This window comes from Hyla sarda, chromosome 1 (genome assembly GCF_029499605.1).
Source record: "Hyla sarda isolate aHylSar1 chromosome 1, aHylSar1.hap1, whole genome shotgun sequence".
In the NCBI taxonomy this organism is placed as follows: Eukaryota; Metazoa; Chordata; class Amphibia; order Anura; family Hylidae; genus Hyla; species Hyla sarda.
In genome coordinates, this window is record NC_079189.1 from 454,597,424 (window position 1) to 454,611,634 (window position 14,211).

General features: G+C 38.9%; 1 protein-coding gene across 4 annotated transcripts in view; it reads right to left on the minus strand.

Annotated features, from left to right (window-relative positions):
* TMEM132C (transmembrane protein 132C) overlaps positions 1–14,211 on the minus strand; it is a 595,756-nt gene that overhangs the window by 205,494 nt on the left and 376,051 nt on the right. The gene's annotated exons all lie outside the window — the stretch shown is intronic.

A 14,211-nucleotide genomic window follows, 5' to 3' on the forward strand; every position in this document is an offset into this window, starting at 1 on the left:
CCCAAGCATGCTGGAAGTTGTAGTTCGGCAACATCTGATCCTTCAGATATTGCCGAACTACAACTTCCAGCATGCCTGGGCAGTCTGGGCATGCTGGGAGTTGTAGTTTTGCAATAACTGGAGGCACACTAGTTGGGAAACATTGTCCGTTTCCTACCTCAGTGCCTCCAGCTGTTGCAATTGTTGCAAAACTATAACTCCCAGCATGCACTGACAGACCATGCATGCTGGGAGTTGTAGTTTTGCAACAGCTGGAGGCACACTGGTTTGGAAACACTAAGTTTGGTTGCAAAACACTTGAAAGTTTATTACTTAACTTAGTGTTTCCAAACCAGTGTTCCTCCAGCTGTTGCAAAACTACAACTCCCAGCATGCACGGACAGCCAAAGGGCATGCTCGGAGTTTGCAACAGCTGGATGTTTGCCCCCTCCCCCCAATGTGAATGTACAGGGTACACTCACATGGGCAGAGGTTTACAGTGAGTGCGGCAAGTTTGGGATGGCGCAAATTTTGCGCTGCAGCTCAAACTTCCAGCGGCAAACTTGCTGTGAACCTCTGCCCATGTGACTGTACCCTAAAAACACTACACTACACTAACACTAACCTAAAATAAAAAGTAAAAAACACTACATATACACATACCCCTACACAGCCCCCCTCCCCCCAAAAAAATGAAAAACGTCTGGTACGCTACTGTTTCCAAAACGGAGCCTCCAGCTGTTGCAAAATAATAACTCCCAGTATTGCCGGACAGCCATTGACTGTCCAGGCATGCTGGGAGTTTTGCAACAGCTGGAGGCACCCTGTTTGGGAATCATTGGCATAGAATACCCCTATGTCCACCCCTATGCAAATCCCTAATTCAGGCCTCAAATGCGCATGGCGCTCTCTCACTTTGGAGCCCTGTCGTATTTCAGGGCAACAGTTTTGGGACACATATGGGGTATCGCCGTACTCGGGAGAAATTGCCTTACAAATTTTGGGGGGCTTTTTCTTCTTTAACCCCTTATGAAAAGGTGAAGTTGGGGTCTACACCAGCATGTTAGTGTAAAAAAATAAATTTTTTACACTGACATGCTGGTGTTGCCCTATACTTTTCATTTTCACAAGAGGTAAAAGGGAAAAAAGACCCTCTAAATTTGTAACGCAATTTCTCCTGAGTACGGAGATACCCCATATGTGGGCGCAAAGTGCTCTGGGGGCGCACAACAAGGCCCAGAAGGGAGAGTGCGCCATGTACATTTGAGGCGATTTGCACAGGGGTGGCTGATTGTTACAGCAGTTCTGAGAAACGCAAAACAATAAATATCCATATGTGACCCCATTTTGGAAACTACACCCCTCACGGAATGTAATAAGGGGTGCAGTGAGCATTTACACCCCACTGGTGTATGACAGATTTTTGGAACAGTGGTCTGTGAAAATGAAAAATAAAATTTTTCATTTGCACAGTCCACTGTTTCAAATATCTGTCAAACGCCAGTGGGGTGTAAATGCTCACTACACCCCTTATTAAATTCCATGAGGGGTATAGTTTACAAAATGGGGTCACATGTGGGGGGGGGTCCACTGTTCTGGCACCATAGGGGCTTCCTAAATGGGACATGCCCCCCAAAAACCCTTTCACAAAAACTCACTCTCCAAAATCCCATTGTCGCTCCTTCCCTTCTGAGCCCTCTACTGCGCCCGCCGAACACTTTACATACGCATATGAGGTATTTCCTTACTCGAGAGAAATTGGGTTACAAATTTTAGGGTGATTTCTCTCCTTTTACCCCTTGTAAAAATTCAAAAATTGGGTCTACAAGAAAATGCGAGTGTAAAAAATGAAGATTTAGAATTTTCTCCTTCACTTTGCTGCTATTCCTGTGAAACACCTAAAGGGTTAAAACACTTACTGAATGTCATTTTGAATACTTTGGGGGGTGCAGTTTTTATAATGGGGTCATTTATGGGGTATTTCTAATATGAAGACCCTTAAAATCCACTTCCAACCTGAACTGGGCCCTGAAAAATTACGATTTTGAAAATCTTGAGAAAAATTGGAAAATTGCTGCGGAACTTTGAAGCCCTCTGGTGTCTTCCAAAAGTAAAAACTTGTCAATTTTTTTATGCAAACACAAAGTAAACATATTGTATATGTGAATCAATATGTAATTTATTTGGAATATCCATTTTCCTTTCAAGCAGAGACTTTCAAAGTTAGAAAAATGCTAAATTTTCAAAATTTTCATGAAATTTTTACATTTTTTACCAAGAAAGGATACAAATATCAGTGAAATTTTACCAATAACATAAAGTAGAATATGTCACGAAAAAACAATCTCGGAATCAGAATGATAAGTAAAAGCATTCCAAAGTTATTAATGTTTAAAGTGACAGTGGTCAGATTTTCAAAAAATGCCCAGGTCATGAAGGTGAAAATGGGCTGGGTCATGAAGGGGTTAATGAGCAGGGTCCTAGTGAATTTCAGAAAGTGCGTCACATGGTGACAAAATGACAGTACTTTTCTGTGAGTCCATAATGTATTATTCTGACAGCAAAAGTAAAAGTGTCACTCCCCTCTCTCCATTTGTGTATAACCACCTTATTTATAGAATTTTGATTGTTACTTTGGTACTTTGCTTGAAAAGTACTTAACTTAACTTGAGATGTGAAGGAGAGTTCAAACCCATAAAGTGGGAAAAAAGCTTTGTATCTTAATGTGTTTTCTCGACAGAATTGCTGTCAATGTCAAGATTAGGAAGGAAGTTTTCTCTATATTTTATTTGTGACCAGCACAATAGAATTCTAATTTCTCTTATTTCTTACTATAGAGGTGTCTGGTCAGCCAATGTGTTCAGTATTGTCCATAACATACATTTCTAGTTTGATTCAACATGTCATTTTTCAGTGATGATGCCAACACTAACGAGTAGGGATATAAGCCCCAAATCATATCTCCTGTGTCCTGGATCTGGTAGTCATATACACCCTGTTCCAAATTATTATGCAAATACTATTTAAAGGGGTACTTCGGCCCTAATAAGATGTATGATCGCGGGGGTCCTGTCGCTTGGGACCCCCGCAATCTGTCATTCCGCACCCACCTTTGTGAGCTCTCCGCAGAGACTCTGCCCTGTGGGACGTCACGCTCTGCCCCCTTAATGCAAGTCTATGTGAGGGGGCATGACAACCATCACGCCCCCTCCCGTAGACTTGCATTGAGGGGGCAGGGCGTGACTGCACATGGGGGCGGAGTAGTGATGTTATGATACTCCAGCGCTGTGGTCGTCACACTACACACCCGGAGCCTCCAGAGAGCTCACAAAGTTGGGGATGAGATGTATTAGGGCCGGAGTACCCCTTTAAGTGTCACAAAGATTAAATACATTGTTTTTCAGTTTAACTCATGGATGGCATTGTGTCTCAGGGCTCTTTTGATCACTGAAAACAATCTCGGACATCTGTGATAATTAGATTGCCAGGTGAGCCCAATTTAAGGAAAAACTACTAAAGGTAGATGTTCCATATTAGTAAGCAGAGCACCATTTTCAAACAATATGGGGAAGAAAAAGGATCTCTCTGCTGCCGAAAAGAATGAAAAAGTTCAATGCCTTGAACGAGGTATGAAATCATTAGATATTTCACAAAAACTTAAGCGTGATCAATGCACTATTAAGAGATTTGTGGCTGATTCAGAGCACAGATGGGTTTGTGCAGATAAAGGCACATTGAGGAACATTTCTGCCAGATCCATGCATCGGATCAAGAAATAAGCTGCTAAAATACCATTACATAGCAGCAAACAGATATTTGAAGCTGCTGGTGCCTCTGGAGTCCCACAGACATCAAGGTGTGGAGTCCTCCAGAGTCTTTCAACTGTGCATAAACCTACTATTTGACCACCGCTAACCAATGCTCACAAGCAGAAATGGCTGCATTGGGCAGAAAAATACATGAAGACTAATTGTCAAACGGTCCTGTTCACTGATGAATGCCATGAAACCCTGGATGGTCCAGATGGATGGAGGAGTGGATGGTTGGTGGATGGCCACCCTGTTCCAACAAGGCTGTGATGTCAGCAAGGCGGTGGTGGAGTCATGTTTTGGGCCGGAATCATGGGAAGGTGCCAGGCGAAGGGTCCCCGAAGGTGAAAAGATGACCTCTGCCAAGTATGTGGAGTTTCTGACTGACCACTTACTTCCCTGGTACAGAAGGAAGAACTGCTTTCTGTAATAAAATCATCTTCATGCATAACAATGCACCATCTTATGCTGCAAAGAATACCTCTGCATCAATGGCTGCTATGGGGATAAAAGGAGAGAAAGTCATGGTGTGGCCTCCATCCTCCCCTGACCTCAATCCTTGTAGTATCCTCAAACAAAAGATCTATGAGGGCGTGAGGCAGTTTACATCCAAACAGCAGCTATTTTGACATCTTGCAAACAAATTGAAGCGGCAGCTTCACAAGGCTTGCATCCATTGAACAGTTTCTATCAAATAAGGGATCCTGTGTTAAAATGTTTAAAAAGTTAAAATGTTGTTAATAGTTTGATTGAAATAGCTTTTGATTTCAGTAAATTTGCTGCAAACACAACAAATGACAATTTTCAGTTCTTTACAATCTATAAAGTGTTTTGAAACTTACTGTGAGTAATAATTTGGAACAATGCATTGTAAGTTTTTTATGTTTAAAAAAAATACTGTAATCATTAGGAGGTTTGTTCAATAAAATTTGAATTGTACTCTTAATAGTTGATAACATGAGAATTATGCTGACTGTTATTTACATAAATTATTTAGGTAAATGAGAAAAATCTCAATTGGGACAGGATGTAAAATGGATAGTTATAAAGGGAGCGTATCACCTAGCTGTGTTTTTCCAATTAGAAAACCTGATCTTTTTTCCTAATCTGTTTCTATTTTCTGACTGTTATTATTTTTTAAATTTCACTTTTTGTATATTATTATTGGGGCTGCCATCTTGCCTGACCATTTAGTGAAATGCTTTACAGCAGGCCTCATGCACCATAGACAACAATAGACAAGACCTGTCCCATTCAGACACTACTGGACATTTAGGGTGCATTCACACAGAGTAAATCAAGAGTAATTCACGCTAAAAAGTTTACGGGCGGAAAAAAATAATTTTATTTTTGGGCAAAATTCGTGAGAAAGAAGTGGAGGGTTTTTCAGCCATTTCCGTGCGAATTCCGCGCAAATTGCCCACAAATTGCATGTGAAAACGATGATGGGTGGAATTTTTTTTTACCATTGACTTCTATTGATTTCTGCTAGCGGATTCTGCTTGAAGAATGAACATGCTAATCTTCAAGCGGAACGGAATTCAGCATCGGAATTCCTGTAGCAGAATTTCCGCAGTGGGAACAGGACAGCGGAAATAACATTAAAGTCAATGGGCAGAGGAGATGTGCATTAATTTGGAGCAGAGAATTCAAGAGGAATTACTTGAGTAAATGAAACGCACCCTAAGACATATGCAACACTGGTGGATATATATAATTGGTGGAACAAAAAATAAGCCCTCATGTGGATTTTTAGGTGCAAAATTGAAAAAAAAATTAAAATCACCCTAAATTATTTAAAACTATAGTTAAAAACCTTATTTAACTTGTTACTGATCATGGACATCTATGCTCGTACATGTGCTGTTAATGGGGTATGACGCGGGCTCCTGACTCGAGCCCGTGTCATACCGGCCGGCCCCCAGTTGATCCTTGTAGCTGGGGGTCGGCGTTATAGCCGACATGTGGCAATTGCCGTGTCTGGCTATTAATCCTTTAGATTGCCACTGTCAAAGCTGACAGCGGCATCTAAAGGTGCCTTTATCCCGTCCCTGGTGGTCCAGTGGGGTGGATTATCCCCCCCGCAGCGACCCACTGTGGAGGTTGCCGGAGGGCTTACCTCTGCTCCTGTGCCGCCTCCGGCGCTCAGAATGATAAAGCCTTGCAGGGCCAGGCTTTATCAGTCGAGCACAGAGCATACAGATCAGTGTGGTTCTATGGAACCACATTGATCTGTATGAGGAATCAAATGATTCCTCCTAAAAGTCCCCTAAGGGAACTAAAAGTGTAAAAAAAAAGTTTTAAAAAAGTTTAAAAACATACACATTAACCCCTTCCTTATTAAAAGTTTAAATCACCCCCCTTTTCCCAAGTTCCATATAAAAAATATATATTAACATAATAAAAATAAACATATGTGGTATTGCTGCATGCTTAAATGCCGAACTATAAAAATCAATTGTTAATTAAACCGTACGGTCAATGGCATACGTGCAAAAAAAATCCAAAGTCCATAATAGCGTATTTTTGGTCACACTTTATACCATTAAAAAAAGGAATAAAAAGCTATCAAAAAGTCCGATCACGACAAAAATGGTACGGATTAAAACTTCAGATTATGGTGCGAAAAAATGAGCCCTCATACCACCCCAGGCACAGAAAAATAAAAAAGTTATTAGGGTCAGAAGAGGACAATTTTAAATGTATTAATTTTCGTGCATTTGGTTATGATTTTTTTTCCAAAAGTATGACAAAATCAAACCTATATAAGTAGGGTATCATTTAAATCGTATGGACCTACAGAATAAGGATAACGTGTCATTTTTACAGAAAAATTTACTGCCTAGAAACAGAAGCCCCCAAAATTTACAAAATGGTATTTTTTCTTAAATTTTGTCGCACAATGATATTTTTCCTGATTTTGCCGTCGATTTTTGGGTAAAATGACTAATGTCCTTACAAAGTAGAATTGGTGGCGCAAAAAATAAGCACTCATATGGATTTTTAGGTGCAAAATTGAAAGGGTTATGATTTTTAAAAAGTAAGGAGGAAAAAACGAAAGTGCAAAAACAGAAAAACGCTAAAGGTCTTTTTACAATGACACATTTCTTGTAAATGAAAAGATATGCTACCAGGCTTTATAACCTGGTACAGATAAAGTAACCAATCGACTGAGTTTTATGTGTGTGTATGTATGGATCCGAGAGGCAGCAATAAGTAGTGAAAGAGGACTAGAAATGGATTACATGAATAACATAACTACCATCTATGGGCCAAATAAACAGGGAATATGTGGCCCCTGTAGGAAACCTAAAAAAGATCATCCAGGAGTTTTAATTAGCCTTACAGCAGGAAATGTGATGAGCATAAATAATTGCCATTCCTCACCTGGTAAATCCCAAACAGCTCCATATACTCCAGTGGACTTTGTTTACTTCAAAAACTTGCGGGGACCGTGAAACCATTGGGCTGCAAATTTACTGGGTAAGTGATGGTTATTAGTTTATTTTATTACAACTTCTATTGCTAAACTAATTTTTTAACCCCTTTAAAACCCATTAAAAACTATGTTCTGAAAAATGTTACGTTGAAGGGAAGAAGAAAGAATGCCTCAGTCCAAAAGCCGAAAAGATCCAAGTGATTTTAATTAACTTAGCAAAATAGAAGGCTTCTCCAGCTTTTAAAGCATGTTATATGCCTTCAGGGACCTAGACTAAAGAGGAAATCAGGACTTTATTGCTGTAGAGGTAACCCACAACTGTGGAATAATGGAATATTCATACAGGAACAAGTCAACTGCAGTTTCTTACAAATTGCAAGAGCATAACCACTCTGGCATTATCGTCCTCAACAGATGTTTGCTGGCTTATCTCCATTGACATAATTACCAATCAAGTTGTATGTGAAAAAAAGGAAGAAAGAAATCCCAAATATGCTGTTTGATGTGTTCATAAAACACTTTCCAAAATTAAATTCTCCCTTCCACTGCCAGCTTATATGCAGTTTCTAGTGCTCAGTACTGTGCGCAGAGACTAAGTTACATTATGCTTGTAGTCCTTTATCATTTCGCACTTGCTATAATGGAAAACCGCTCTCTGTCTTCTTGGTGAATGTGTGGTGGGGGTCTGTGCTTTTACAAAGTAGGGATGCTGAACAAGCAGAGTAGCAATGTAAAGTATGGGGAGAGTGCAAATCCAAAAGAGGTAAATTTTAGAACAATACTGCTGAAAGTCATGTTAGTTACTAACAACGCAGCAAACAACATTGGAATGTCTGCACAGAAAATCTCTTTGTGGACATTCTGGAAACTGTGGGCTAAGACCGCACGGGAATACACCATCTGATAGATGGCTATGCATTCGGTGCGGTGTCCGCACAAATTCCACCATGTGCACAGCGCAGCAGAATCCCATTAAATACAATGGGACTCTGCTGTTCCAAAATTCCAATGCAGGGTTATCTTTAAAATAACTCCAGATCAAACTAGTTAAAAAAAAAAGTGTTAAACTTTCATAGTTGGTGAAATTCCAGACCACCAACCAGTTTTTCCAACACATTCTCTGAAAAACAGTTATCACCCATCCACAATGTCTATAGGGTGCCTATGTGACCACTCTGTTCCCAGTAATCAATAGGGGTCAATCAAAAATTTGTAAATTACTTCTATTAAAAAATCTTAATCCTTCCAGTACTTTTTAGTGGCTGTATACTACAGAGGAAATGATTTTCTTTTAGTATTTATCTTCCGTCAAGACCACAGTGCTCTCTGCTGACCTCTGCTGCCCATTTTAGGAACTGTCCAGAGCAGCATATGTTTGCTATGGGGATTTTCTCCTGCTCTGGACAGTTCCCCAAATGGACAGCAGAGGTCAGCAGAGAGTACTGTGGTCGTGACAGAAGAGAAATCCAAAAAGAAAAGCATTTCCTCTGTAGTATACAGCCCCTAAAAGTACTGGAAGGATTAAGATTTTTTAACAGAAGTAATTTTCAAATCTGTTTAACTTTCTGACACCAGCTGATCACATTTTTTTTTTCACGGGAGTACCCCTTTAACAAGTATCAATTTCACTCCCCATATGTGTAACTGAAGCAGGTCTTTTATCTTGATCAATGACTGTGGAGGCCCATAGGCAAAATATGCTATAGGGGACTCCCCTTAAGGACCAGGCGTTTTTCATTTTTTGCACTTTCGTTTTTTCCTCCTTACCTTTAAAAAAATCATAACTCTTTCAATTTTGCACCTAAACATCTGTATTATGGCTTATTTTTTGTGCCACCAATTCTACTTTCTAATGATATCAGTCATTTTACCCAAAAATCTACAGCGAAACAGAAAAAAAAATCATTGTGCGACAAAATTGAAAAAAAAATGCCATTTTGTAACTTTTGGGGGCTTCCGTTTCTACGTAGTAAATTTTTTGTTAAAAATGACACCTTTAATTTATTCTCTAGGTCCATACGGTTAAAATGATACCCTACTTGTATAGGTTTGATTTTGTATTACTACTGAAAAAAAAAAATCATAACTACATGCAGGAAAATTTAAAGAAATGGTGCAGCACTCCATAAGAAAATCCAAGGTGCAAAAAGATTTATTCACTTCACATCATAGCATAGCAACGTTTCAGATCACACAGGATCCTTTTTCAAGCTCATACAAACACACATTAGTGGGTAATATATACCCAGGTGAACATTTCAATCATGATACAATATTCATGGTGTCAATTAACAAAAAGTTTCAAAAAGTGCATATTTAGTGCATCATATTACAAATATAAAACATTAGTGCAAAATATAGATAAAGTGCGTACATGTGTATTAAAATCATTAAAATAGCTTGAAAGATACAGTTTGTATAATATTAACTGTATCTTTCAAGCTATTTTAATGATTTTAATACACATGTACGCACTTTATCTATATTTTGCACTAATGTTTTATATTTGTAATATGATGCACTAAATATGCACTTTTTGCTAACTTTTTGTTAATTGACACCATGAATATTGTATCATGATTGAAATGTTCACTTGGGTATATATTACCCCCTAATGTGTGTTTGTATGAGCTTGAAAAAGGATCCTGTGTGATCTGAAACGTTGCTATGCTATGATGTGAAGTGAATAAATCTTTTTGCACCTTGGATTTTCTTATGGAGTGCTGCACCATTTCTTTGGATGGATTAATTTTGGGACTTTGATCAAGTTCATTAGGAGCTGGCACCCGACCATTTTTTTATAAGCTAAGTAGTGCTGCAAAACAACCTCTTCCCTTTTGCAGGAAAATGTATGCGTTTAAAATTGTAATTTTCTGAGCCCTATAACTTTTTTACTTTTCCATGTTCAGGAGGTTATGAGGGCTCATTTTTGCGCCGTGATCTGAAGTTTTTTTCGGTACCATTTTTGCATTGATCGGACTTTTTGATTGCTTTTTATTCATCTTTTCATGATCTAAAAAGTGACCAAAAATACGCTATTTTGGACTTTTGATTTTTTTTGCGCGTACGCCATTGAACGTGCGGTATAAAAAGTGGTATATTTTTATAATTCGGACATTTCTGCACACGGCGATACCACATATGTTTATTTTTATTTACACATTTTTTTTTTTTTATTCTTGGAAATGCCAGGTGATTCAAACTTTTATTAGGGGAAGGGATCATTGAAAGGCTTAATGATTTTTTTTTTACACTTTTCTTATGCCATATTATAGCCCCCAGGGGGCTATAACATTGCATGTACTGATCTTTACCACTGATTGATGCATCTCCATAGGAATGCATCAATCAGTGTTTTCGGCGATTGAATTCTCAAGCCTGGATCTCAGGCTTGAAGCATTCATTCGGCGATCGGACTGCAGGAAGGAAGGTAAGAGACCTTCCTCCTGAAGTACAGCTGTTCAGGATACCGCGATTATACAGCGGTGATCCCGAACAGCTCCCTGAGCTAACCGGCACATTTTACTTTCACTTTTAGCCTCTATTAGTGGCGGGTCCCGGCTTCACTATGACGCCGGGCACGCCATGATATGATGCGGGGTTACCGTGTAACCCCGCGTTATATCACGGGAACGGGACTAGGGGCGTAAGTTTATGCCCTTGGTCCTTAACAGGTTAAGTATACATGCCAGGCAGACAGGCTTAGGAAAACCAGGACAATATTATTATTATTATTATTATTATTATTATCATCATCATCATCAGAATTAGTAAACATAGTGTCACAATTAAAATCTTTCAAAAACTACCAGAAAGTTCAACATACTGTGAATAAAAGTACTGTGCAATACTAAATTAGAACTACACAATACATATAAAATAAATGCAAAAACAATGCTTACATGGCAGAGATATGTCATGCCCACTGGTCCTGAATTTTAAAGCCTAACATCAGATTTGCAGGAAGGTGAGCAATGTGATGATCCTGATGAAGAGGGCAGGGTAGTCCTCAAAACTTTTTTTTTTTAGCACTGCTCACGTAAGTGTTATAATAAAACTAAGTTTCTTCAGGTTCACTACCTGGACTGTGGATTATTTTGTTTATAATATTGGATTTGTGGTACCAGCCCAGGCATTCTTCCATTATCCCCCATACAGAATTCAGCACCATGCTTTGCCAGGGTCCTGATTATCTAGTTGAACCAAATTCCACTGGAGGACAAATGTGGCTGCAGGACCAACAGTGGCAATTAACACAAGGTCATTATAGTTATTATGGCCCTTGCAACAACCCCAGGTAAGAGCATTTGGGTTTAGGGGTTGGGAGTTATGTCCCCACTGTCTTTTGTATTCCTGCACATGAATTGTTTTTCTTTTTCCTTCTTCTACTTTTACTTGCAGGAAGACAGCAGCATTCCCTAGATAGTGAAGACCTATACGCATTAACCCCTATAACCTCCACATAATCCACAAATCACACTACAGTATTTAGCATCTGCCTATAGAAAGATCACATTATAAAGGAGTTATCTGAAGAAGAAAAAAATGTATCCTTTATCCAACCTCTGGGAACCATCTCAGCCAGTGATTGGCTAAGCATTAATCCTGCTTGTCTCCGAAGGTGGGGGCCAGAGTGCTCAGGGGACTGTGGAGTACAGTGGTAAGAGTTAGGTCCCATACAGAAGATTGTGAGAGGTCCCAGAGGTCAGTCTTCCCACAATCAGACACACATTCCCCCCCCTAACCAATATCTGGGTTACATCCATGCTGTCATATTTCCTTAATATAGGCCTTACCTTTTCTAATATGTTATTTTACTTACTTTTACATAGGACATGTAACTGCAGAATACCGACCTATAAATTTATAGCATAGCTACACTTTTTTTTTTCTTTCTATTTTGTGTTTTAGAGGCCATTAAGTCAGTAAATGTATTCTAGAGGGGAGATCTCAGGCATAAATAATACCTGCACTTGCCTGTAGTATGAAAAATGGCTATGGAAGTAGTAGATACTAAATTTGGAATTTTACATCCTGTGCCACGGTAATAAAATCCCATTGCAAAACCTCCAATTCTTCATGTTATAAGTGCAGCATTCAGAAAGCATTATCTTAATGAAATCAATTCTGAAAGAAACGACCCTGGAAATACCGATCAAGTACAGTAGTATACATTAATTTGGGATAAGTATGGTTTTTTCTGTGCTCATATTATTTTTGGTTTAAAAACCATATCCCTTACAAACAATGATATCATAAACACCGTATCTCTGCATCAAGGAAACAAGTAAAACTTCTACTATTTATTATTAAAGAAGTTTTTTGTTGTTTTTTTTCTCATTTTTATGACTCACTTGTTTGCAATGCATCATAATAAAGGTTATAGTTTATTTTTACATGTGTGTTTAGAAACCCCGGGGTTTTACATGCTGCTTTCTCTCCCATAATTAATCTGACTCCTCGTACTGATGCTTCTCCGATCGTCTTAATTACTAACAGGTGCTGGAACATGTCGCTGCATCCCTCCGCGCCGAAAGGGATAGCAGACAATGGAAATATTCCGAATAGCTTATGGAATACCAGTTATTAGCAGATTACAACACCAGACACAGACATTAAGACCTCAAGGTGTTTCTGTTCCATAGCAGAAGAAGAGCAGAAAGGTAGAATTAGGACAATTGATTCAATTTGTCAGCGAAATATGAGTTTTCCGTAGACATTTGGGTCAAATGCGTGAAGGGGTTAAAAGACCGACTTCCAGAGATTTCACTAAAAAGAGACAGTGTACAGTGAGGGCTTAAGGGATGGCAAAGGCCAGGGGATGACATAGGGAGAAGCTGACAGATTCTATTTTCAGTTCCTGGTAGAGTCATACCCTTTCCCCACTGAAGTTTAGAAGGGCTTGTTAGAACCATTGTGCCTGCTGAAATCTATTCCCTGTAAGGCATGGAATTAGAGCAGTGATGGATGAGCTAGATCTTCTATTTATTTGGATGAGTTTCATAATGTGGCAGTGTGAAAATATTGAGGTCTGGCTAAAACAAGGTAGGTGTAATGAGCATTGTCCGGGAAGAGCGAATGCCGTGTCACAAACTTATAGAAAAGGCATCATTTTATTAAATTACATTCCTGATGGATGAGCTATATCATTGTTGACAGATGTGTCAGCAATTTCTCAACACAGAATAAATAATGTCCTTTATGGGATCTGGTCCTGATTTTGAACAACAAAATTTGAGCAATGCTTCCAAGGTATTTCTGGACTGAGAGGATTTATCAGGACAAGAAAAGCTGCCACGGAGTTATTAATGACACGACTGGCAAATACATAGGATGACATAGTCTACTAATAAGCTAATTGCTTGTTACATCGTATGACAGCCATTACTGTTATATATTAAACTGCATGAGTGCTTGTTATGTCTATGTATCAAAATATGTAAATGTTCTATTTTATTTTTACAAATTAATGCAAACTAAAATATTTGGTGCATATCAGTACTTTCAACGAGTCAAACGGTTCCTGATTATATTCCTTATTAGTTTTTGGCTTCATAGTGAAAATGTCCAGCTCAGGTAACTATATTAAAGGGGTTTTCCGAGTGGCTAAAGGAAGGAAATGTCGTCTGTGCCTGTGTGACCTTGTGACTGCTGCAGCCAATCACTGGCTTTAGAGGTCTCGTGCCATTCACTGCTTAGTCTAGTAATTGGCTGCTATGGTCACATGGATATATGTAGCCTAGTAAAAGAAGCCCAGCACCAGTTCTTTTGATATTTTATAGCATCCTAGAAAAAAATATAGGTATAGATGTATAGATAAGTATAGATGTGGCTCAGTAGGTGGTGGATAGATGTTGTACTATAGGATTTATTCTGAATGTGCTGTGTTAGAGACCTTCAATCTGGAAGCAATCTCCACTGTAGTAGAGGTGTGTTGATATGAATATATGTTGGAAAAATCTATGTGTAGTTCAATTAAAGGGT